At 41.2% G+C, this 22,076-nt stretch overlaps 1 long non-coding RNA gene and 1 other non-coding gene across 18 annotated transcripts; one reads left to right on the forward strand and one right to left on the reverse strand.

Moving 5' to 3' along the window:
* Window positions 1-10,505: 10,505 nt before the first annotated feature.
* Window positions 10,506-17,351, reverse strand: LOC123045131 (uncharacterized). Of its 17 annotated transcripts, XR_006421089.1 has the most exons (8): window positions 16,723-17,351; window positions 13,640-15,955; window positions 13,484-13,548; window positions 13,365-13,415; window positions 12,392-12,504; window positions 12,133-12,296; window positions 11,614-11,938; window positions 10,506-10,868 (listed from the first exon to the last, which is right to left on the reverse strand). It is a non-coding gene; the product is annotated as an uncharacterized lncRNA (long non-coding RNA). The 17 variants fall into 17 exon arrangements; XR_006421086.1 differs by having other exon boundaries at window positions 12,392-13,646; window positions 14,021-14,145; window positions 14,225-15,955; XR_006421085.1 differs by having other exon boundaries at window positions 12,392-13,877; window positions 14,021-14,145; window positions 14,225-15,955.
* On the forward strand, window positions 12,392-12,469 carry LOC123047894 (small nucleolar RNA snoR35). Its single transcript, XR_006423208.1, has one exon. It is a non-coding gene; the product is annotated as a small nucleolar RNA snoR35 (small nucleolar RNA).
* Window positions 17,352-22,076: the final 4,725 nt, after the last annotated feature.

The raw sequence follows: 22,076 nt of genomic DNA on the forward strand, positions 1-22,076 counted from the left end.
CGACTCTTTCCCTCTCTCTCTTGCCGGGCCTGCCTGCCAGCGACCCATCCCCCTCACGGTCACCTGCTCCGTTCCTCTCCGTCTCCCTCGCTTATGAGCCAGAGCGCTCGCACCGTCGCGCCGTGAGCTCACGGACGTCGAGGCCCAGCGCTCGCGCCCCCTTATAAGCAGCGCCTCGCCCCTAGGGTTTCCCTCTTCCCCCCTCAGCCGCCACCACCTCTATCTTCTTCTTTTGTCTCCTCCTTCGTTCCCAAGTGAGGAAGCAGAGAGAGTTCAGAGAAGAACCACCGAGCGCGTTCCGCCATTGTTTGTGAGGCCTCCTCGTTGTCTTCTTCAACTTCAAGCAAGGCTAGGAGCAAGAAGGGTCCAAGTATGCCGCGATCTTCTTCCTCGACTTCGTCTGCTTCCTCTGCGTCGCCAAGTCACGCGCCTGGCATCCTCCCCTGCTTCCTTCTTCCTCGGATAGGAACCGCGTCGGGTTCAGAGCTCGTCCGCGTCACCGCTGGTTTGTCTCCGTGGCCGTCTGCGTGTCCTAGGGTGAGCTAGGTATACCTGCTTCCCTCCCTCTTCTTCCTGTCGCGTTTAGGTCACCGGAGTCACTACTAGATCCATGCCATCGTCGTGCCCTCGCTGCTCCGGCGAATCTCTGAAACTTTCAGAGAAACGCTACCGTGCCCCATCGGATCTTGTCCCCGCTCACCTCGCTCGGTCCCCTGCTTTGCTTCACCTCATTGCCTCGCTGCATCCTTGCCTCAAGTGCCGCACGCAAGCCCCACTGCATGCCTACACGCCCGCCGTGGCCAAGCGCCTCGACCTGCAAGCCCGACCCTGTCTCTCTGTCTTGCTCCGCTTGGTTCAGATCCAATGCATGCATCTTCAGCGAGTCCACACGCATCACCAACACCCGTAGAAGCCCCGCAACACACGCACATCTCGCTTGCAAGCCCCGTTGCCTGCTTCGACCTGTAACCACCATGATCGAGCCAAGCTCCTGCTCGTCCTCGGTTTCCAGTACCCGTAGCCTTGTATGCGCATGCCCGCAGCAGCCGCCGCTTGGTTCACCTGCACGCACACCCTTTTCCGCACACCCGCTGATGCCTAGCAGCAGAGATCGGCACGACGTTCGCTCGCCGATGCCGTGAGCTTTCTCGGCGTAGCCATGGCTGAAGCTCGCCACTTCTGTTATTTGACCATCAAGGAATCACCTTGTAGTGCACACAACACACGCACCAGCCCAACTGGTTAGTCCTCCCCTTTCCCCACGGGCGTAACACTCTTTTCCATCAATTTTTGCCTTACCAGGTCAAGCTTGTTCATGTTGGATCAAGTCCAGTTTCCATCACAAACATCTTCTAGGCGGGCTGGTCAGCGCGCCAGTTTTCCTCAGAGAGGAACTGGGTTTGAGTCCCAGCAGCCCCAATTTTTGCTCTGTTTCCTTTTATTTTTCTGCACACGCACACTCAGCCGCTGGGCCAAATCTCCTCCTGGGCCGCTGCACTGTGTTGCATTCGGCTCGCGTAGTTTGTTTTTCCTTCTCTGTGGTTTTAGTATTTTCCAAGCGCATGCATAATTACATTACTGCCACTGTTTTGCATTATTAATAACTAAATATGCATGCATCCAAATTAAACAAACTATATATGTAAAATGCTTAGAATTTTATGTAGTTTCACAATATGCTGCTTTTATCCATGTTTAAAATGATTAAACTTGCTGTTTGCATTAATTTGCATAAATGCTATGTTAAAATGATTTATTTCATAACTAAATAACTGTAGCTCCAATTTTAATAAACTTTATATGTAAATGGGGTGAAAAAATGCATAGATTAAAATATGTTTTAGGGCAGAACAGTAGCTAATTCAAAATATGGACATGAGGATTCTCCGGAATTGTTGTTTCTTGCTTTCGGCCTCACTTAAACTTGCCTAAATAGTTAGTTTATTTATGCTTCAGCTCTTGCCATGTTTAACAACATTTAACATTGTTTGGTAGCTTAAACGAGATTAAACTAAATATGTCAATGTGGTGTTTTGTCAATATGCAACTCATTGCATATTGAGCTCCACTTAAATTGTAGTATTGTTTATTGCACTTTGCCATGCCATGCATTTTTTAAATCGGACATGCATCATACTTGTTTGTGCATCATGCCGTGTTTATGCTTGTTGGTTTACCATGTTGTTTGCTTCTTTCCGGTGTTGCTTCTTCTTGATAATTCCGGTAATGTTGCATTTGTGAGGATTCGTTCGACTACACTTGCTCGTCTACTTCATGGACTTGTTCTTCTTCCTAGCGGGATTTCAGACAAGATGACCGCTACCCTGAATCTCACTACTATCATTGCTATGCTAGTTGCTTCATTCTATTGCTATGCTGCGCTACCTATCATTTGCTCTTCAAGCCTCCCAAATTGCCATGTCAGCCTCTAACCTTTTCACCCTTCCTAGCAAACCATTGCTTGGCTATGTTACCGCTTTGCTCAACCCCTCTTATAGCGTTGTTAGTTGCAGGTGAAGTTGAAGATTGCTCCATGATGGACAGGGTTATGTTGGGATATCACAATATCTCTTATTTAATTAATGCATCTATATACTTGGTAAAGGGTGGAAGGCTCGGCCTTATGCCTGGTGTTTTGTTCCACTCTTGCCGCCCTAGTTTCCGTCATACCGGTGTTATGTTCCTTGATTTTGCGTTCCTTACGCGGTTGGGTGATTTATGAGACCCCCTTAACAGTTTGCTTTGAATAAAACTCCTCCAGCAAGGCCCAACCTTGGTTTTTCCATTTGCCTCACCTAAGCCTTTTTCCCTTGGGTTTCCGAAGCCCGAGGGTCATCTTTATTTACCGCCCCGGGCCAGTGCTCCTCCGGGTGCTGGTCCAAATTGAGCGATGTCAGGCGCCCCCTGGGCAACCAGGGTCTATGCCAACCCGACGTCTGGCTCATCTGGTGTGCCCTGAGAACGAGATATGTGCAGCTTCTATCAGGATTTGTCGGCACATCGGGCGGCTATGCTGGTCTTGTTTTACCATTGTCGAAATGTCTTGTAAACTGGTATTCCGAGACTGATCGGGTCTTCTTGGGAGAAGGAACATCCTTCGTTGATCGTCAGAGCTTGTGATGGGCTAAGTTGGGACACCCCTGCAGGGTATAAAGTTTCGAGAGCCGTGCCCGCGGTTATGTGGCAGATGGGAATTTGTTAATGTCCGGTTGTAGAGAACTTGACACTTGACTTAAGTAAAACGCATCAACTGCGTGTGTAGCCGTGATGGTCTCTTTTCGACGGAGTTCGGGAAGTGAACACGGTTTTGGGTTATGTTTGACGTAAGTAGGAGTTCAGGGTCACTTCTTGATCATTGCTAGCTTCACGACCGTTCCGTTGCTTCTCTTCTCGCTCTTATTTGCGTATGTTAGCCACCATATCTTGCTTAGTCGCTGCTACAACCTCACCACTTTACCCCTTCCTTACCCATTAAGCTTTGCTAGTCTTGATACCCATGGTAATGGGATTGCTGAGTCCTCGTGGCTCACAGATTACTACAACATCAGTTGCAGGTGCAGGTTATGCGATGATCGTGACGCGAGAGCGATGTTTACTTGTTTTGGAGTTCTTCTTTTGCTTCTTCTTTGATCAGGGGATAGGTTCCAGGTCGGCAGCCTGGGCTAGCAGGGTGGATGTTGTTTGAGTTTCTGGATGTTGCTCTTATGTATGATGATGTTGTATTCGTGTGGCATTCTATGCCTCTTGTATGTATCCCCAACTATTATGTAATGATACGATGTAATGATATCCACCTTGCAAAAGCGTCTCCAATATGCGCTTCTATCCTTAGTGGGACCTTCGAGCTCCTTTAGGATAGGGTCGCATATTGGGCGTGACATTATTGGGAAGAATTAAACGCAACTCTGAAGATTGGGGTTCCGGCGATGGTAAGGAGTCAGGTATGACACCTAAGTTCGATTGTGTTAAATCTTTTATGGATACCGATGCTTTTCGGTGATTTAGCACTAAGTATGGATTTGACTCTGAGATAGTAGCTTCTTTCTGTGAATCTTTTGCTACTCACGTTGATCTCCCTAAAAAGAAGTGGTTTAAATATAATCCTCCCGTTGAAGTGAAAGTAGTTGCACCTATTACAGTTGAAGAAAAGACTGTCACTTATAGTGATCCTATCGTTCCTACTACTTATATTGAGAAACCTCCTTTTCCTGTTAGGATAAAGGATCATGCTAAACCTTCAACCGTTGTTTGTAAGAGTAATACTAGGACTTATACACCTCCTGAGCAAATCAAAGTTGAACCTAGTATTGCTATGGTTAAAGATCTCTTGGATGATGATTTAGATGGGCATGTTATTTATTTCTGTGGTGAGACTGCTAATATTGTTAGACCAGATACTAAGAGACATAGACCCTTGGTAGGCATGCCTATTATTTCTGTTAAAATAGGAGATCATTGTTATCATGGCTTATGTGATATGGGTGCTAGTGCTAGTGCAATACCCTATGACTTATATAAAGAAATTATGCATGATATTGCACCCGTTGAGTTGGAAGGTATTGATGTTACTATCAAGCTTGCCAATAGGGATACTATTTCACCAGTTGGGATTGTTAGAGATGTTGAAGTCTTGTGTGGGAAGGTTAAATACCCTGCTGATTTTCTCGTTCTTAGTTCCCCACAAGATGACTTTTGTCCCATTATTTTTGGTAGACCCTTCTTAAATACTGTTAATGCTAAAATCGATTGTGAAAAGGATACTGTCACAATTGGCTTAGACGGTATGTCTCATGAGTTTAATTTTGCTAAGTTTCGTAGACAACCACGTGATAGAGAATCACCTAGTAAGGATGAGATTATTGGTCTTGCTTCCATTGTTGTACCTCCTACTGATCTATTAGAACAATATTTGCTAGACCATGAAAATGATATTTTTATGAAGGAAAGAAGGGAAATAGATGAAGTGTTCCTTAAACAAGAACCTATGCTTAAACACAACCTTCCCGTTGAAATTCTTGGGGATCCCCCTCCACCCATGGGTGATCCCGTGTTTGAACTCAAACCATTACCTGATAATCTTAAGTATGCTTATCTTGATGAGAAGAAAATATATCCTATTATTATTAGTGCTAACCTTTCAGAGCAAGAAGAAGAAAGATTATTGAAAACTCTGAAGAAGCACCGAGCTGCTATTGGATATACTCTGGATGATCTTAAGGGCATTAGTCCCATGTTATGCCAACACAAAATTACAGTGGAGAAAGATGCCAAACCAGTTAGAGATCCTCAACGACGACTGAATCCCAAGATGAAAGAAGTGGTAAGAAAGGAGATACTAAAGCTCCTTGAGGCACGTATAATTTATCCCGTTGCTGATAGTGATTGGGTAAGCCCTGTCCATTGTGTTCCTAAAAAGGAAGGTATTACCGTTGTTCCTAATGATAAAGATGAATTGATCCCACAAAGAATTATTACATGTTATAGGATGGTAATTAATTTCCATAAATTAAATAAGGCTAGTAAGAAAGATCATTACCCTTTACCTTTTATTGATCAAATGCTAGAAAGACTATCCAAACACACATATTTCTGCTTTCTAGATGGTTATTCTGGTTTCTCTCAAATACCTGTGTCAGTGGGAGATCAATCAAAAACTACTTTTAGTTGCCCTTTCGGTACTTTTGCTTATAGACGTATGCCTTTTGGTTTATGTAATGCACCTTCTACCTTTCAACAATGTATGATGGCTATATTCTCTGATTTTTGTGAAAAGATTTGTGAGGTATTCATGGATGATTTCTCCGTTTATGGATCCTCTTTTGATGATTGCTGGAGCAACCTTGACCGAGTTTTGCAGAGATGCGAAGACACTAGTCTCATCCTGAATTGGGAAAAGTGTCACTTTATGGTTAATGAAGGCATTGTTTTGGGGCATAAGATTTCCGAGAGAGGTATTGAAGTTGATAAAGCTAAAGTTGATGCTATTGAAAAGATGCCATGTCCCAAGGACATAAAAGGTATAAGAAGTTTCCTTGGTCATGCCGGTTTTTATAGGAGGTTCATTAAAGACTTTTCTAAAATCTCTAGGCCTCTGACTAATTTATTGCAAAAAGACATTCCTTTTGTCTTTGATGATGATTGTGTAGAAGCATTTGAAGTACTTAAGAAAGCTTTGATCATTGCACCTATTGTTCAGCCACCTGATTGGAATTTACCTTTTGAAATTATGAGTGATGCTAGTGATCTGTAGGTGTTGTTCTAGGGCAAAGAGTTGATAAGAAATTGAATGTTATCCAGTATGCCAGTAAGACTCTTGATACTGCCCAGAGAAATTATGCTACTACTGAAAAAGAATTCTTAGCAGTTGTGTTTGCATGTGATAAGTTTAGACCTTATATTGTTGATTCCAAAGTTACTATTCACACTGATCATGCTACTATTAAATATCTTATGGAAAAGAAAGATGCTAAGCCTAGATTCACTAGTAGAGTGCCCGTGCGTTGCCACGGGCTTCTGAAATAGTTTGTTGAAGTCACATAAAGATAATGCATGCTAAATATCGCGTGTAGAGACAATATAAAAGGATCACAATTGCATAACAATTGAAGTCCAATTCACTTGTAATGTAAACTCATAACAAGATATCAAATTGAGAACGTATATGTATAAAGTAATGATCCAAATAAAAATATATTACAGAATATTGAGATCTACTTGATGCGCTTAAGAAATTCTCGTACAATATCAGGCAAGTTGTCTTTAGCTTCATTCGCACGATGTTTGAGCAAGTATAATAAAAACCGCTTCCTCAACTCATACCCATCCTGCAAAAGCAATATACATAGTTAGGACGAATACTTCACATGGAAGATTTAAAAACATGTGTAACGCACAATACTCACCGCACAAACCGGTTGCACAAGGTCTTTACCGTTTCACCAGAGCATAAAATGAAAGACATAAAAACCTGACAAATCCCTGCAATTTACTAAATTGTTATTGTATTAAATATGGTGATAATAAAAATAAATGTTTGTATGATAAATTTATTACCCGTCTATGCTCGTTGGAATACCATTAGGAAATACACGTTCGCATTTTGATATATCAGAATGCCATCCTGGTTGCTTTATTTTGAGTGCTTCTTTGAATTCCCTCGCAAAACTTTTTAATTTCACTAAGTGCCTCAAAATTTTCATCTCCGTCGTTTGTATTGTATGAATAGGATCCAGAATAGATACATGACATGCCTCTTTTTCGATGACGTACAAGATGTATCGACCGATGGATTCATATGGAAGATAAATCTACAAGTGGTAGGTATTACAGACAACAATAAACCATGACAAACAACGGAAAAAATACCTTACTTACCATGTTGCACGATATTTTTTTGTTGTCTATCCCATGCCAGCTATCAAACAAAGTTGCCAACTTCTGAATAGTTTCCTTATCGCAAAAACTTTTGACTCTCGTGTTGAATCCCACAGCATGGACTGAGTAAAAAATACTATTTAAAAACATGTTCATACTAATGATGTTGAATGAAGAATTATGATAACTTACACAAAATTGTAGATCCATGTAGTGTATTGGAGGGTCTGTGAACAATACTCCCTCGTCACATGCCAGAATACGCACAGCAATATTGAAACAATCATTGTCCATAGACTGCTCCATGTTAAGTATGCTTTGAAGTTTTTTGAGACTTAAGCCCATTGGACGGGGTGTCGAGCTTCGGTCCCATTCTTTTCTGAGAATTGGATGGTAAGAATAACAACAGTGTATACTGGCACCTTACATATTGATAAATGATACTTACTCCAAACACTTGGCATCATCAATGGACATGATATAGTTGCAAAGGCCGACAAGCAATTCACATTGATCCGTGGGCATGTTGGGGATTGGGCTAGGATGTTTGTCTTTAATGTCTGGTTGATGGTATATTGGACATCATTTTAGCTTATTCAGTTCTGAATCGAGCAAAATGACAACTAATTTTCGTCGAAAGTGCTTGATATCCTCCTGCAAGATATACAAAAAATCGATATAACATTATTCCAATAAAATAATGAGATAATGTATAAAAGGAAATACCTGGGTGAACTGATCTGTTAATACATCTGCTGTCCAATATTCCATAAAATTTAGCATAAATAGTCCACAAGATGCGCTATAATATCATAAAAAATACTTCAGAATATCACACATCTGAATCAAATAAATAGACCATTTCAAAAAAAATTGTGTTCATTATACCCACATGGCTTGAATCAACTAATAGATACAGTGCGACATTTTACTATCAATATGTTACACTATATCATATTTTTATGTTGATGAGTACCAAAGAAAATAATTTTCAATTTGTGACAAGTGCTTACCCATCCGTTTGTTTTGCCTCTAGGAACTGTTCTACGACATTTCATTTTGTAACATTGAGATCAGACCACTCATGATCTTTATTAAACTCCGGACTTTGTTCTCCAAGTTTCAAACGATTCTCAAGTCCTAGTAACTATTTTATATATGGAAAGTAGGTTATGGCAAATAAACATATGTCAAGAGTACCAAAAAAGAATAGTAGTTACCGTAATAGTAAGGTCACTCCGATTGATCCGAGAACCAAGCGAGTCCAATACTTGAATCTCACGTTTTTGGGCATTGACGACTGCCAGATACCAATGACTCTGCTCAATGTTAATCGGAATGAATAGCTGGTGTAAAAATCATATATGTTGTAGTCGTAATTAGATATAAATTATAACAAATCATTATACACATGGATTAATTAAAAAAATACATCATGATAAGCATGGATGATGAGGCGAGACTAACCATATCTTTTTGTACATAAGTATTAACATGATGTACGATGCGGCGATATTTTGATGGGTCTATGTCTCTTTCTCCATCTTCTTATATCTGGCCAGAAACGAACATGCTAATAATATGTACCTTTCCACCCGCCCTGTCTCGTAGATGGTCGTGAGCCAGCATGCAATATATGTAAGCATTTATCACCTGCAATTCCATGTATGGATTATATCTATGTTTTACACGATATTATATATTGTTTATATTAATAATCACAAATTTTATGCAATTGGTCTTACACCATCGTGTAAGAACACATCATCCTTCATAAGACATTGCAGATCGTCGTTTGATAACAAGGCATCTACGATGTCCACGAATATGGTTTTCTTGTGGGCAGACATGATTGATTCGATGACTGTAATATCTCTAGGGGTACAAACATAGTCTGTCGGCATTATTATTATTATTATTATTATTATTATTATTATTATTATTATTATTATTATTATTATTATTATAGTGCCTGATCTATCTAAGTAGTACAGAGCTGATTCGGCTAACGCTACAGATCCGTACGGGACAGGGACACCTAATCGTGATTATTTCCAACAGAGGACGGAGCAGGGGCCGAGCCAGCGTATAATTTCTGTGCATTGCAACAGGAGAAAGAAATGTAACCAAACCCTTAGCCAATAAGCACGACTCAAGAAAAAGTATCACCGCTTATCCTCTTTCTCACCCTCACTAATGATGGTGATGTTTACTTGATCATAACGCCTTCGAATGTGCTCAAACCCACGATAATTAGCTCGATCACCACATGGCACACTTGCCAAGCGCAAGGGGATGTTAAACACTTCCAAAAAAATCGTCAGAGTGTATGTGCGGGTCACCCTCCACGGGCTGCTTTTATCCTCTAAAATGAAATTAACCTTAATTCATTATCCCATGGAATAGTCATGCTAACCTTTTGTGATGCTTCGAATTAAGAAAGTGACCTCATCTCTCCTTCCTCCTAACATCGGTACCCCTTGCCATAAACCAGGAACAGATGATTATGTGACTTGTGATGGTTCATCTGTCTTTCTTTTGTGTGCATCTTTTTTGGATTGTACATATTCATATGATTCTATTACGGCTCAAATAATCAAAAATGTATCACAGGAATTCCACCCATAAATTTCAATAATAGATTTCTTATGCTCCTAATTTTGTATGAATTTAATCATCTAATTCATACACATAGGACTAAAAACCTAAATGATAGTGCCATACTTCTGCACATAAATTCACAAGTTAACTAACACCAGGATCAACGATAAGCTAAATGAGATCAAACTTGCATTACCGAGCAGTTCAGAGCTGGAGAGTGTACATTCCCTGATGCTTCTACCTTTTATCATGTTCAAACATGTGCATTCCAATGTACGGAGGACTCAATGAACGTGTGTTTATGGCAAAGGGGGCTTCAGGGCAGTGTGCAGGAGGCACGTGGATCCCTCAATGGCGACGTGCGACAACGACCGAGATAGATGCAGCAGCAGCATGAGAGAGATGCAGCAGCAGCGGTAAATTTATTGATGTACATGGTGATAAAAACACAAAACAATTACTGGTTCGTATTCATATTTAGGTCCATTTCAATCGGCAGACATAACACAATTTTTTTATGTACAGAGATATTCCAAAAGGTTCAGTATTATATCGGAAAAGGGACACAGACGAAAGGAAAATATACATATTGAGCAGATTTTACAGCCAGACAAGCACCAGCAATAAAATTGATGCCTAATGAAAATGTTTTACAACCTTCATACCAATCCACAGTGAGAGAACATCTGGCAACCACAAAATCCATAGGAAGAAACGATCAAGAGAACATCTAGTAAAAAGGATGGCTCGCATCTCTTGTCCGATTGGTGCAAAGAAGAGCAAGGGATTGGTTTTGGGGAGCAACTCACGGAAGTATATCTGCATTCCCGATTGGAGCAACTTAGGGGAGTATATCAGCTTCAGCATCAACCCAATCGCTCCATCAGGCATACCTACAGCATTGCCCCGATTCAGATGCAAGCTTATATGCTGTAACACAAATTTGAAGAAACCCCTGAATAGAATAAAAGGTTCTACTCTTCACAAAAGAGCTGCATGATTTTCTAACCATACATATAAATCAATAAATATTTGTTGTAATGGAATTTACTATCACATTTGCGCTACCACCATCAGAGCAGAGCAACAGGCGCAGCTAGGAAATCAAAATAGGTACAGTAACGATCACTAAGAAAAGCAAGAACATATATATTCAATGTATGCCTGCAAAAGGAAGAATATCGATATGACAGAAATTCAGCAGTATAATATTATGTTGGACTTCAATGTTTAAGGTCAAAATTCTATAAGTTGGCTCTTATTTTACATAGATAAAAATGTCTAATTATTCAGATAGTGTAGCTTAAAAAATGAATTCTATAGTACACTCCAGCACCACATGGTTCATTCATAGTTTATGGAGCACTAACATCAAGGCTACCTAGTGTGTTTCCCAAGAAAATCTCTCATCATACGGGATGTTCAGTAAGTATTTCATATGCCCTTTTTTTTGGTAAGATAAAGTCAAGGGGTGAGGGGACAGCTCAAAGCAGGAGATATGGTAAGTACACGCTGAACAGAGCACTAAAATAGCAATAGTTAAACATGCTATAAATAATACTCGTATTTCAAGCTAAAACATGAAGCTTAACATAAATCTACTAAGTAATATATTCAAGCTATGGTTAATTAAACTACCTTGCAGAATAAGGCCATTCATCATGGATCCTTGCACATTTCGTCTTCCACTTGCAGCATTGACCCTAAAATCGATGTGTGATGAGATAATCGGCACCGACAACCCACCAGAGCTTATATTTATTCCAATGTTACTTCTGCACACAATGTTTGTAATACGTGGACCCAAAGCTGGGTTTCCAGGAACATAATTTCGATTACCACTGGTGGCCAAGTTTGAGGATAAACCTTGAATGGTACCACCCATATTCATTCCACTTCTAAATGCTTGACCTCCACCAACATTCATTACTCTACCACTGACACCTGAATGTGCATGAGGAATCTGCAAAAGAAAAAATAATACCAAAAAAGTAAAAATCATCATCCTCCACATGAAACCAAAGCAAGAGTATGTTATAATTTATCAAGCCAACAAAATTGTTCCTTAGATTGCAAACCAATTAACATACATATTCATGATGTTGAACGTATATAAATAACAATGCCGCAAACCTCCACAAAGGTGGGCATTCGAACCTGAGAATGACAACAGGAAGGCTGTTTGTAGCAAATCTCCCAGAAATGCTCCCTCTGGGTTGTTGGACCCCAGATGATGGAACCCTACTCTTCACATCATTCCTTTTTGCAAGTGATCCAGGAATATTTTGGAAGACTATAATTTCCATGAATGTTGTGCAGACCTGAAAATGCAAAAAATGATAAGAGATAAAAACGTTTAATCAATGGGCGTTCACTATGTCAATGCGCTAACCGAGTTAGCGCACCATATGCTCACCAGAGTGATGAAAACCTTGAAATAATCCAGATTGACCAGAAAAGGATGTTGCAAATGGTCACTTGGACGAGTCTAGAAGGTTCGATGTGGGATGTGGAACTGTTAAGATTAAACTACCAAGGAAGAAAGCATCAAGTTATCAAGACAAATAATAACAAAAGATAGTAAACAGACAGAATTGGAAAGTGTATGTGCACAGTGAATCAATGGTAGTCCAGTAGAAGGATAAGCAAGTACATTCAGCAAAATGGACATTGTTGACAACTGAAAAGCAAGTCAACACTCAAGGTCAAACAAATTAAATTACTCATAAATATTTAAACCAGACAAATTAAATTGAACTCTCTCTCTCTCACACACTTAATTCAGGGCATTTCATTAATATATGTTGCTCCTTTCAGTTCAGGGCCTTCCTTTTCTTGTGCCAGCACACATGCCACCTAAGTCGATATGGCTGAAATACGTGCCATCACACATGCCACCTACATAGAAATGGCTGAAACACCATTCTAAGGAATACATTACACATAAGCTTGATGACAGAACTACTGCCAATGTAAAATATTTGTAAGCCTAATTGAGAACTATGTTAGAAAATAAAATAAAATAAAATTGTCACTATTGTATTATTATAAAACAAAATTATCACTCGTGTTCTTGGTAAACACGGTGAGATGTAAACAGTCAATGAGATTATTAGAAGTGATAAAAATGGAAATGCACAAGAAGTGCAACATATTAACAAAAAATTTAGAGCAAGGACTGACATGACGATAGGAAAAATGAATCAATGAGGTTATTAGAAGTGATAAAAAAAGAAATGCACAAGCAATGCAAAATACTAAAAAGAATTCTAGAAGGTTTCACATGACTATGGACAATTGATTTTTGCTTTCAGCGAATTCATGGAGACAACAGGTGGCTCTGAGCTTGGCAACCTAGCATGTACTGAATATATCTCTGAATGACTTACTGCAAGTGTGTGTCATTAAAGTAACGAAATTTTTCTTCACAAGCTTGATTCCTGATAAACAAGGGCCAATTCATTAGACTTATGGATAGAATATGGACCAAGTTGATGCAAAACATTACATATTACAACACCGCTGCCACTGCAATTCAGGCAACTCCTTGTGTGCAGCCTTGTTCTTCTGTATCTGCAACAAGTTTATTTGGTCCACAAATTGTTTGGCCGAATGCACTTATCAACACACAGGCAAGCTAGAAATCTTCGTATAGGGGGGATACCTTCTTCCTACATGAGATTAAAAAAATGTACATCAGACTTCAAAGCAAAACGATCCTCGGCCATCGAGAGAATCAAATTTCAGAGGACCACCAGGGGCCCCATCTTGTTGTGACTGGTAGTGAGGAGCAGCCTCAGAGTAGCGTCATGTATCATAAAAATCATGCTTGGAGTGAAAACAAACAAACTTGCATCATAATCTGCTACCAACTGTACACTGCATGTTACCTACAAAGCAAACTGAAAGAAAAGTATTTCTTGTTTGAGAACCGAAGAGACATGCACGCATATCATGGTATGGAAAGATAATAGAGTTGCAATCTGATGCAATCATCAAGACAGGTTTGAGTGTCGTGAGGATGGAGTCAGAGCTTCACGGCCACCTAAAGCGAAGAAGTGCAGTCGTATTGGATTTAACAGGAGCCGGTCCATCATCACCATACAGCAAGAGATGCAAGCAATTGGTCGCCGGGCCCACGCAGTCCCGACCATACATGCGATCGCAAACCTCGCAACATTAAGATCAGAACACAAAATTTGAATCAATTTGGTCCTCTTGTCCTGAGAGAATGAATGAATGAGCTTACCACATCTGAATCTGTTGTTGCCGCTGCATGTCAGGCTTATAGCGATATAACTTGCAGCCCTTGCTAAACAAGAATGACAGCCCCTTCCACTCTGAACCCATTGCACAAATCACAATTACACCCCACTCCATGAACACATTTAATTTGCATTCCGAGGTGCCAGATGATGCCGACGGCAAAGGGGTCGTGGCCGTAGATGATGAAGCAGAGGTCGGCGCTAACAAAGTCCATGAAGGCGCCGAAGATGGCCACTGGGTCCTGCCCTGCCATGTTGGCATCGCCGGGGAAGCCAGGAACGCATGGTTGGCTCTCATTAAATCAGAAACATTGTGTCAGTTATAAAATCCATGCAAAACATTACTTGACGATTCTTTGAACAACATGAGAGCTAAAACTAAGTTCAAGTGGCATCTATTCAAAAAATAATGTTCAGTATTGATCATGAATTGTTAAGCAAAAAGTAAGGAGAGCATGACAATGTTAATAAACAGCGACAGCGAACACACACACGCATGCTCAACAGCGTCAGGAAGCACACACATCAGCAGGAAGCACACACAGCGGCAGGGCACATCACGTACACATGCTGGGTACAAACGAACAATCTTAGTACACAAAAAATAGAGCAAGGATAAATAAGTTTGCTTTCTCAAGAAATAATTAGGGCTCACAGGAACTTCTCAACGTGCTTTTGTTGCACATTCTCTGATAAAATTTGCAGTGACCATTGCTCTACTTTGAGACTACAGAAAGCAAACACAAAGCGAACAGAAAGTGAACATACTTGTTCCTCTCGATTCAGGGCACGCCCTAACGGCGCACCTCACTGTAAAAAGGAGCCCCAGGACCATGAACGATCAATCTAGATATTTATGTTACCTTCTAAAATCAAGGCCCTCGAGTTTCTTGAGAGCGGACTGTTTTTTAAAACCAAACCAGCACTCAGGTAGATAGAAACCATGCTATATGAATACCACCCTAGAACTACATCCTTTTCTTGCATTTCTTCTAAAACTTCTCCAACAACATTTATCTTGTTCAATGCCACACGGCTGGTCATTGGAAGGAAACATGTGAGGTTATCCGGCTTAATATTCTTCACCTTCATCTCCTCAAAAAGGCTACGGATATTCTGATGCTGGCCTAACTTCATGCAAATGGACATCAAACTATTGATGAGGCAGAGTCCTGGCTGAGATGCCAAGTTCGTCCATCTTGCGATAAAGGTCTGGAAACTATCCTGTGTAAACCACCAATAACTGCGGTGTTGTGTATCGACAGATGATGAGCACCTTCGAAGAACACTTTAGGAGTAGAGATTACTCAATTAACTATGATTTAGCAAAACTGGAAGGTTATCATCAGCATGTCCTGACCTGGTGCCAGTTTCGGAAGTTTCTGTAAATATTGGAAGATATAACTGACATGAAGCAACATCAGGTATTCCCGTAGTAGCAACCTGCAATTATAGAAGTTGCATCAGAACAAATAGAAACAATCTAGTATTATGACGTTGCATCACAATATGAAGAGTGCCATCCTTTCTGGAGCTACGGCAGTCCTGAATCATTTAGTACTATATCTGTCTTTTGAGTTCATCGTCAGTCTTCTTCAGAAAAACATCACAAGCCCAACAAAAGCTTCATCTTCCACCAAAAGAGCACTTGCACCGTTGCTTTGCTAAAATGCTTCAGATTTGTTAACTTGATTGCTGTAGATTACCACACTGAACTGAAATAAACCAAAATAGGACAAACGAAATTAATATTTCAGGCGTCAAGTTAATAATCATGAAGAATTAGCATCTCTTTGAAGATTGTCCAGAGTGGAGTCAAAACAGATTTTGTTCTAGATTGACACTAAACATAACAAACACTTTTTTAAAAGCGTAATCTCGATAGTGAGAAACATCAGAAAGGGCATTAGACGTGTACACATATAGTCTTAGAAATATGTAACACCGGTAGTTCTCAAATTAGTCATTGCAGGAACTTTGCATTATCTGTTCACCGCGTCTACAATTTGACATGATTCATTAATTAAGTTGGCAGTTTTTAAAAGATAATTGGCAGATGATTTTAACCTCTTACAACTTCTTGCTAATTGTCACCGACTAACAATCAAACAAAGACCTGCACGGTGCTTAACCAATAGTAATTCAGCAAATTACATGTTAACTGAAGCATCAAATTAATTGACAGATTCTTGCTCATGGTCAAAGACTAATAATCAAAGTAAATTGCCAGCATATGGATGCAGAGGCAGTTGGTTGTGGCGCCTTGGACCTCCTGACCCTGGGGCAAATGAGGTCTGAGTTGGTCCTCCAGCTGTCATACACAAAAGCTATGCGGAAATCACCTGTACACATGTGGTCTGACACATGAATGAATCTCCACGAATGAGACGAGCAGGTTAACCCTAAAATCAGATTCTTTGCCCAAAAAATCAATTTGACAAATCCAGCAATGGTAGCAGAGGGGGAGGGCTGGGCATCTTACTCGTGGACGTTGGTCTCAATGACCTGGCAGACGAAGAGGGAGATCATTGAGGTCTTGTCGGCCCCTGACTGGGCCTGGGCGATGACGCCGTGGACGGTGATGATTGGGATGACGGTGCGCTGCTGGATGGATACGCCATTGACGACGGCTGGATCTGGAGGGGAGGTGACGGCGCACTGCTGGATGGATATGCCCTCGACGACGGCCGGATCTGGAGGGGAGGTGACGGCGCGTGCAGAGGCCACGCCCGTCGTGGTGCTGGTGGAGACTGCCGGGCGGCGGTGTCATAGGAGTGGCGGTGCATGGAGAGATGCAGCTGGCAAGGGCGTCCATGGCGTGGGGTGGTGCTACATATCGTGGAGGAGACGGAGTCAGGGAGAGATGCGATGAATAGGAGGGGTTGGCCCTGAGGAGAGATGACTCGACGCGTTCGGTCGGGAGCCTGGCCAGCGTGAGCTGCTCCCTCCATCATCGCTGCCGTTTGGAGAGGGGGCGTGGCCGCAGCCGACGCATTCATCGGCCACGGCGAGGCAGACGAGCCCGGCGACGAGATTTGATTCGGTGGGCGGCTGCGTCCTAGGGAGGGAGACGAGAGCGGGTTAGGGATAAGGCAGATGGGTCACTCGGGTTTTTTTTGTGCGCATGCATGGGAAAGGATGTAAAAAAACCAAGGTGAAATAGCGTGGTGGAAGAGGAGGACGAAAAAAAACCGGACGAAAATGGTGGGACGAAAATAAAACCCGAAACGCGACCTACCAACTGAGACATTAGGAGTAGAGATTAGATGGGTTCTCTTGCTCCAAGAATTTGATTTGCATATTGTTGATAGAAAGGGAGCTGAGAACCCCGTTGCAGACAACTTGTCTAGGTTAGAGAATGTTCTTGATGACCCACTGCCTATTGATGATAGCTTTCCTGATGAACAATTAGCGGTCATTAATGCTTCTCGTACTGCTCCTTGGTATGTTGATTATGCTAATTACATTGTTGCTAAATTTATACCTCCTAGTTTCACATACCTGCAAAAAGAAAAAGTTCTTTTTATGATTTAAGACATTACTTTTGGGATGTCCCACACCTTTATAAAGAAGAAGTAGATGGTGTTATTAGACATTGTGTGCCTGAGCATGAATAGGAACAGATCCTACGCAAGTGTCACTCTGAATCCTATGGAGAACACCACGCTGGAGATAGAACTGCACACATGGTAGTACAATCTGGTTTTTATTGGCCTACTCTCCTTAAAGATGCTCGTAAGTTTGTCTTATCTTGTGATGAATGCCAAAGAATTGGTAATATTAGTAGACGTCAAGAAATGCCTATGAATTATTCTCTTATTATTGAACCGTTTGATGTTTGGGGCTTTGATTATATGGGACATTTTCCCGCCTCTAATGGTTATACACATATTTTAGTTGCTGTTGATTATGTTACTAAGTGGGTAGAAGCTATTCCAACTAGTAGTGCTGATCATAACACTTCTATTAAAATGCTTAAGGAAGTTATTTTTCCGAGGTTTGGAGTCCCTAGATATCTTATGACTGATGGTGGTTCACATTTTATTCATGGTGCTTTCCGTAAGATGCTTGCTAAGTATGGTGTTAATCATAGAATCGCATCTCCTTATCATCCGCAGTCTAGTGGTCAAGTAGAGTTGAGCAATAGAGAGCTCAAATTAATTTTGCAAAAGACTGTCAATAGATCTAGAAAGAATTGGTCCAAAAAACTTGATGATGCATTATGGGCCTATAGAACTGCATACAAAAGTCCTATGGGTATGTCTCCTTATAAGATGGTCTATGGAAAAGCTTGTCATTTACCTTTTGAACTTGAACATAAAGCATATTGGGCTATTAAAGAGCTCAACTATGACTTCAAACTTGCCGGTGAGAAGAGGTTGCTTGATATTAGCTCACTTGATGAATGGAGAACCCAAGCCTACGAGAATGCCAAGCTATTCAAAGAAAAAGTCAAACACTGGCATGATAAAAGGATACAAAAGCGTGAGTTTAACGTAGGTGATTATGTGTTATTATTCAACTCTCGTTTAAGATTTTTTGCAGAAAAACTTCTCTCTAAATGGGAAGGTCCCTACGTTATCGAGGAGGTCTATCGTTCTGGTGCCATAAAAATCAACAACTTCGAAGGCACAAGTCCGAGGGTGGTAAACGGTCAAAGAATTAAACATTATATTTCAGGTAATCCTATCAATGTTGAAACTAATATTATTGAAACCATAACCCCGGAAGAATACATAAGGGACACTTTCCAGAATGTTCCAGACTCCGAAAAGGAATATTTATGTGGTACGGTAAGTAAACCGACTCCAAAACAACTCCAATGGCAATTTTTATCGGTTTTGGAATATTTAGGAATTTTAGGAAGAAAGAGTAGTCCGAGGGGGACACGAGGCCTCCACGAGAGTGGAGGGCGCGCCCACCCTTACTGGGCGCGCCCCCCTGTCTCGTGGACACCTCGTGAGCCTCCCAGACTCCATTTTCTTGCACATTATATATTTTGGTCGGTAAAAATTCATTATATAAACTCCCGAAGGTTTTGACCACCGTATCATGCAAATATCCTCTGTTTTCGTTTCAAGCTGTTTCTATTTCAGATCTAGAGCATCATGTCATCTCCAAACGCTCCCAAGGACAAGTTTTTCGAGAGGGTTATCAACCCCTATCTCGCGGAGGTGCTGCAACACCCTCAAACCATTGAGATGCGTGAGGAGGTGCTGCACATCCGCGATGTGGAGGGACCAAGGCGTACCGGAAGCATGGAGACAAAGCTTGAAGCCATGGAGCGGCAAGTTTTCAAGTGCCAAGGGATGGTGGAGCGTGGACTCAACGCCAACCAGATGATGATCACGGAGTTCACCAACAACCACAAGCTAGATGCCAAGGTCATTGGGGAGACCATCTTCAAGCTTCAAGAGAAAATCGAGCACCTCCAAGCCTAGATCTATGACCTGCAAAACCAAAAATGTGAGTATGAATATAGATTCAAGAGGATGGGTTTGGCTGTAGATTTAAGGATCCCGGAGACTTGATCATCCTTCTATGATGGTGAGCCTATGCCTTGGAAGATGGACGACAAGCCTACATCATCAACAACTCCTACTTCACCACCTCCGAGGACATAATCACATGGGTATGGGCACTCCCCTTGGCAACTGCCAAGCTTGGGGGAGGTGCCCCGGTATCGTATCACCATCACACTCCTATCTTTACCGTTTTATTTAGTTCGATCCTTTTAGTAGTATCTTGATCTAGTAGACTGAAGTTTTGATATCAAGTAGTTTCGAGTTTTGCTTTGTGATCTCTTTATGTAATCGAGTCCGTGAGTTATCTATAATAAATATTAGTGTTGAGTCGAGGGCTTTGCTATGTTGCTATGATCTTGAGAAAGTAGAAAGAATAAAAGAGTTCATATTGATCTTACAGTTAGTGATGACTTCACACATAGAAAGTATGAGGCATAAAAGTTGTTGAGAGTTGATAAACGTAGTTTTGGTCATCGTTGCAATTAATAGGAAGTGATAAGGAAAGAGAGGTTCACATACAAATATATTATCTTGGACATCTTTTATGATTGGGAGCACTCATTAAGTATGACATGCTAAAAGAGTTGATGTTGGACAAGGAAGACGACGTAATGGTTTATGTTTTTGCACATCCCAGTTAAAGTATATTATCATTGACCTTCCAAACATGTTGAGCTTGCCTTTCCCCCTCATGGTAGCCAATTTCCTTGCACCAAGTAGAGATACTACTTGTGCTTCCAAATATCCTTAAACCCAGTTTTGTCATGAGAGTCCACCATACCTACCTATGGATTGAGTAAGATCCTTCAAGTAAGTTGTCATGTTGCAGGCAATAAAAATTGTTATCTAAATATGTATGACTTATTAGTGCAGAGAAAATAAGGTTTATACGATCTTGTTGTGGAAGTAATAAAAGCGACGGACTGCATAATAAAGGTCCACATACAAGGGGCAATATAAAGTGACGTTCTTTTGCATTAAGATTTTGTGCATCCAAACCTAAATGCACATGACAACCTCTGCTTCCCTCTGCGAAGGGCCTATCTTTTACTTTATATTTTTACTTTTTGCTTGAGTGAAGGTGATCCTCACCTTTCCCTTTTTCATTTTATCCTTTGGCAAGCTCCTCGTGTTCGAAAGATCATGATATATATCCAATTGGATGTAAGTTAGCATGGACTATTATTGTTGACATCACCTAAAGGTGAATACGTCGGGAGGCAACACAATAGGCCCCTATCTTTCTCAGTGTCCGGCTGAAACTCCATAACCAGAAGTATTGCGTGAGTGTTAGCAATTGTAGAAGACTACATGATAGTTGAGTATGTGGACTTGCTGAAAAGCTCTATTGTTGACTCTTTCTGATGTTATGATAAATTGCAATTGCTTCAATGACTGTGATTATAGTTTGTTAGTTCTCAATGAAGTTTCTGAACCATACTTGACATTGTGAATTGATTGTTACTTGAGCATAGGAAATCATATGATAAAGTATATTTATGTTGTTGTTACAAGAATGCTCATGATGCCCTCATGTCCGTATTTTATTTTTATCGACACCTCTATCTCTAAACATGTGGACATATTTTTCGATATCGGCTTCCGCTTGAGGACAAGCGAGGTCTCAGCTTGGGGGAGTTGATACGTCCATTTTGCATCATGCTTTTATATCAATATTTATTGCATTATGGGCTGTTATTACACATTATATCTCAATACTTATGGCTATTCTCTCTTATTTTACAAGGTTTACTATGAAGAGGGGGAATGTCGGCAGTTGGAATTCTGGCTGGAAAAGGATCAAACATTGGAAACCTATTCTGCACTGCTCCAAAAATCCTGAAACTCCACGAAACCTGTTTTTGGAATTAATAAGAATTATTGAGCGGAAGAAATACATCAGGGGGCCCATACCCTAGCTAGAAGGGTGGGGGGCGTGCCCACACCTACTGGGCGCGCCCCCTGTCTCCTGGGCCCCCTGGTGGCCCCCCGGTGTCCATCTTTTGCTATATGAGGGCTTTTACCCTGGAAAAAATCGTGGGCAAGCTTACGGGACGAAACTCCGCCGCCACAAGGCGGAACCTTGGCAGAACCAATCTAGGGCTGTTCTGCCGGGGACACTTCCCTCCGAGAGGGGGAAATCATCACCAACATCATCACCAACGATCCTCTCATCGGGAGGGGGTCAATCTCCATCAACATCTTCACTAGCACCATCTCCTCTCAAAACCCTAGTTCATCTCTTGTATCCAATCTTGTATCCAAACCACAAATTGGTACCTGTGGGTTGCTAGTAGTGTTGATTACTCCT

Source organism: Triticum aestivum, chromosome 2B, assembly GCF_018294505.1.
Source record: "Triticum aestivum cultivar Chinese Spring chromosome 2B, IWGSC CS RefSeq v2.1, whole genome shotgun sequence".
NCBI lineage: Eukaryota > Viridiplantae > Streptophyta > Magnoliopsida > Poales > Poaceae > Triticum > Triticum aestivum.